We start from the raw sequence: 5,176 nt of genomic DNA on the forward strand, positions 1-5,176 counted from the left end.
GTGCTCGTATTTCTGGACACATTGGCTCTTAGGGTGCAGAGGACTTCCATGAGGCTTAGGCATAAGAGACTTTGTATTGAGGGTCAGGGATTGTCCCGTTTCTGTTGACCCTGAGCCTCTTTTCTGAGTGTCTCCTATATCAAGTCTCCATGAGCTACAGGCTATGCTCCGTCTGGCTTCAGACCCTGGAAATGCATCCAGGTTGATCTAGTCACTTCAGAACAGCAAGTACTGGCTTTCCTTCCACTTCCACAGCTCTCGGTGCAAAAGGGGGTTGTCCAGGCTCCTCTGTCAGGGGCAGGGCTTTGGCCAGCATCTTGGTGCCAGCAGGGCGGAGGTGGAGTCCTGGGGGGATGAAGGCTTTATAAGGCTCATCCGGGAGGTTCCCCAGCCCCAAGCTAACCACTTGCTCCTGGACACCTCTGTCACCATGTGGTTCCTGGTTCTGTGCCTTGCCCTGTCTCTGGGGTGGACTGATGAGATGGTAGGGGGAGTGGGTTATCATGCTGCCCTTATCCCCCATAAGTCCTCTTCCTCCCAGTCCCCACTCTAAATATCTACCCCAGACCCTCCCTACACACTGTCACGTTCCTCTCAGTCCTTATTCCCAACTGCTCCCTCCAAGTTACACGAGAACTTTCTTCTCTTGTCCAGCCAACCTGCTCCCAGTTGTGTTACCAAAGGGAAAATCCCAAGCCGTCTCTGTGTCTCTCTTTGTCGGTCTCAAAATCTTCCAAGAACTTCTCCCAAAGCCATTGGTTCCCTGGACCCTGATCACTGTTCTTCCTCCTGAGCAGCTAAATCCTACCACATTCTACTGACTTTCCCCATCCAGCTGTGAGCTCTCAAACCTGTGCCCTAGACCTTGAGATCTAAGCCCCCAATCCTGTTCCTAGGAAACCCAGATTCCTTCAGACACCCCTGCTTCTTCCAAGCCAGGCTATCTGGCCTTAGACAACAAATGGGCCCCACAGTCTGGTATTGGGCTTCTGAAAATTTCTTCTCATTCTTTGACTCTTTGCCCTAGACCCTCCATTTAATGGCCAGCCTTTTCCCCAGGATGAACTCAAAGCACCCACAACCACAACTGCCAGTTCTCTCAGAACCGATTCCCAAATCTGCATCCTTTTCAAAATCTCAAAAACCCAACCCAAGTCATAACTGTTTCCTCAACCTGGGTCCCCCTACATCCTGCAAAACCTTCTTCTACCATCAACTGAATGTCTTCCATGGGACACTTATCCCTGGTTTTCAGAACCCCTTATCCTCTCAGAACACACAGCTTCTGTCACAGTCTCACATCCCTCAGCAGTCCAAGACCCCAATTACTTAGAAGAACCTGACTCCCAGACCCAGTGCCTGCTCCAGCACTGTTTTGGCATCTCCTATCATGATTCCTGAGGTCTGCTCTGCTCTCTGAGCATAAAGTCTTCCCTCCCAGGACTGGCTACCAACCCACAAACCAGGGAGTGGTCCAAAATTCTGGGCCCTTCCTCAGATCTGTGGCTCATGTCTCTTGACCCCCAGTCCCAGTCCTCTGCCCCCTTGTCCTTCAAACCCACAGCACAGTTTCTTCTCCTAGTCCAGTACCCAGCCTTCCTGCCAAACCTACCTCTGATGACCCAGTGCCCCTCTGCAAGTGCTGTGCCCCATTTAGTCCGAGGTCATAGAAGGGTGGAAGTGTGAGAAGAACTCCCAGCCCTGGCAGGCAGCTCTGTACAATTTTAGCAACTTCCAGTGCTGGGCTATTCCGGTGTATCCCCGGTGGGTGCTCATGGCTGCTCATTGCATCACAGCATGAGTGGGGGCCTGGGGTCACCAGAGGGGGTGTCTGTGCTCCACGGGAATAAACAACTGGGTGTTTCCCCTGGGGTAACCTCAGGTGAGGCTGGGGGACTGAGGGAGAGAAGGCAGGTGCTGGTCCACGTCCCATGAGGAAAGTAGAGCTGGGACTGGATCACCCTCTCCATGGCACCTGGGTCACCCTCTGTGTCTCTCCCTGTGCCTCCTGGTATCTGGCAATGTGTGTATCTCTCTGTGTGACTGTGTTTTGGTCTCTCTTTCCCTCTCTCTTCTCTGTCTCCATGTCTCAGTGTCTCTCCCCGTCTCTGTCCATGTCTGGGTGTCTCTGCGGCCATCTCTTTCCCTGTATGTCTCTTCCTCCGTCTCTCTGCCCCCTCTCTCTCTCTCTGGGTCTCTGCCTCACTCCTCCTCCCCCGTCACTCCTGCTCACACACCCAGAAGGGGCCTAAGAGGACCCCCCTCCCCCAGAGAGAAGGAAGAGATTGATCCCCAACATGTGTGTGTGTTGTGTGTGTGTGTGAGGCGACACTGCTTACTGTGCCCAGCCCCACCCTGCAGGACACTGAGTCCACTCTGGGGAGACCCAGGGAAGGACTGGTTTGAGCTGGAGCCGGGTGGGGGCAATTGAGGGGAGGAGGAAGAAGAGGGAGAGAGAAAGGGGAGGGAAGGGGGACTTCGACCTTGGGCTGCGGGCCAGACTTCGGGCTGCTGGCAGGCCTCCCGTCCCTGCAGGACAGCCCCAGCTGCAGCTGAGCTGCTCTCAGGCCCTTCTCCTCCTCCTGCACCTGCCCCACCCCCCTCCATGTCCTCCCTCTCTTTCTCTCTGTCACCACCTGGCTTCCCCTCTGCCTCTACTTCTCATTCTCTCCTTTTACTTCCTGTGTCCCGTTCTCATTTTGTCCAGTTCTCACTCCCTTCCTGTTCCCTTCATCTATTTCTCACTGTCTGTCTTTTCTCTTTCTTTTCCTGTCTCTATTTTGCTCCCTCTATTTTCACTGTTTTCTCTTCTTCTGCCTTTCAAATTCCCTCTGTTCTTTTTAGCTCTCTCTTTTTCACTGTTTCTGTCTCCATCTTTGACATTGTCACACTCCTCTTCCCAGTCACTGCCTATATTTCTCCATAACTCTATATCTTTCCTCCTCCTCCTCTCTTTGCCCTCTCGCCCCATCCCCTGTGTTTTTCTATTTCTTTTTTTTCTTTTGGGACCCTTCCCCATACTCTCGTGCCCCATGTCTCTTCCCCGTCCTCTGTCCTAATTGCCTCAATACCTGTCTCTCCCCAGCTATTACCAGGTGTGGCTGGGTTGGCAAAACCTGTTTGAGCAGGAACATGCAGGCCAGTTTGTCCATGTCAGCCACAGCTTCCCACAATATGAGCCTCTTGAAGAACTGAACCCTCAGTCCAGATGGTGACAGCAGCCATGACCTCATGCTGCTCTGCCTTTCAGAGCCTGCCAATATAACAAATGCTGTGAATGTCCTGGGCCTGCCCACCCAGCAACCAGAACTGGGGAGCATTTGCTATGCCTTTGGCTGGGGCTATGCCTTTATCTGTACCAGATAAAGGTATGACTGGGCCAGACCATGTGGCCTAGACACCTGGGTCTGAGGGAGGAGGGACAGAAGCCCACTGGGTTGTGGTCACAGCCATGTTTTCCCGTGGACCAAAGTCTTTCTCCCAAAGAGTCTCCAGTGTGTGGACTTCAATCTCATGTCCACTGATCTGTGTGACAAAGCCTACTCTGAAAAGTGACAGAGTTCATGCTGTGTGCCAGATGCTTGAAGGGCGGCAAAAACACCTGCTGGGTAAGCCAGTGCCTTCCCCCAAGATCCTGAGGGGGTAGGCGGGAGGGGTCCCTGATTCTGGGCTGGGGTGTGAGATTTAACCAGGCATCTGCCTCCATGCTTCCCAGTGGAACCCCTTACCCCTGTGCCTCATCTCTCCCTCCTGCTTCCTTCCCTTTCCTTCCTCCCTCAAGGTACCATCTGATTCTCACATCACAGTTCACTTGTTCCTACACTCAGCACCTATTAACTGAGCATCTACTACATGCCTGGCACTGCCCTAGACCCCGGGAAGACAGCAGAACAGAGAACAGCCCTTCCCTCATGGAGCCCCTACTCTAGGGAGAGGAGACAGACAGAAACAGTGGACACGACACAGAAATGACCCAGGGTGTCAGGAGGTGATAGAGCTACAGGGGCAGGGAGGAGAGATGGGGAGAGCCTCGGGACATAAACGGTGTACCTGGGAGGGGACCTCCTGCTGAAGGTGAGGTCAAACACCTGCCACAGGTGAGGGGTGAGTCCTGTGGCATTTGGGTAGGAAAAGAGGGAAGAGCAAGTGCCAGGCCCAAGAGGAGAGGACCCGGAGGGTGTGAGAGGCAGTGAGGGACCCGTGTGGCTGGAGGGAGGGACAGGGGATGGCAGGAGGTGGCTTCAGAGAGGGAGGAGAGAAGCCACCTGCAGGACCTCACCTGGGCCATGTGAGCGTGCTGCTTTTCCTCTGATGAGGCAGAAGCTCTGGAAGGTGCTGAGAAGAAGCTGGACAGGGCCTGACTCAGGTGTTCCCAGGCTCGCTCTGGGGTTTATGTGGGGATCAGACTGCTGGGAGGAGGAAGGCAGGGGCCAGGGAGGGAATGAGTAATGACAGGGCTGACCTGAGGCAGGGAGGGCTCTATAGGTGGTCCTGCTCCTTTTCTAGCTGACCTGTCTGTAGGGACTGGCCTCCTGCACCTCATCCACCTGCGCAGGTGCTGGACTCTGGAGTCCCTTCCCCACTGGCCAGGATTTGAACCCTGTCCCCTCTGCTGGGATTCCTGTCTACCTTTTTCTGTGAGTGGGCAGGAGACATTTTTCTCTTTCCCCATAGCTGGGGAATTGCTACCAGTGATCTGCCAACCCAGGTTTGCGAGATGGGGTTTCCCAGGCAGAAATTAGGGCTGTCGTTTCTCACTCTCTGTGTCTCCCTTTTACTCTTAGGAAGATTCAGGGGCCCCACTGATCTGTAATGACATGCTTCAAGGTATCACATCATGAGGCCCTCAGTCGTGTGGCAAACCCAAACTATGGCAAGCCGATGGCTTGTCAGACCTGGGTCAGGACGCCATGGCAGCCAAACCCTGAACACCTCTGTCCTGCCCCCCCGCCTCTCGTAAAATCAGGTACAACATCAAGTTCTGGCAACAACTGGCCTTTCTAGATACTAGGCAGCTAGAAGCTCAGAACCCGCCTGGCCCAAGCTAGATCCTCCCCAGTGCTCCCCAACTGCATATTGAAGTGTGGAGTCAGGGGCTGCGAGGAAAAGGAAGAGGCAGAGATAGGTGCAGACCAGTGTTTCTCAAATGGGTGTGATTTTGTCTCCCCACCCTCCA

General features: G+C 54.1%; 1 pseudogene; it reads left to right on the forward strand.

Moving 5' to 3' along the window:
* The first annotated feature begins 430 nt into the window (after nucleotides 1-430).
* LOC134374059 (kallikrein-1-like) lies at nucleotides 431-4,841 on the forward strand (annotated as a pseudogene).
* The last annotated feature ends 335 nt before the right edge of the window (nucleotides 4,842-5,176 follow it).

This window comes from Cynocephalus volans, chromosome 3, assembly GCF_027409185.1.
Source record: "Cynocephalus volans isolate mCynVol1 chromosome 3, mCynVol1.pri, whole genome shotgun sequence".
Lineage (NCBI taxonomy): Eukaryota > Metazoa > Chordata > Mammalia > Dermoptera > Cynocephalidae > Cynocephalus > Cynocephalus volans.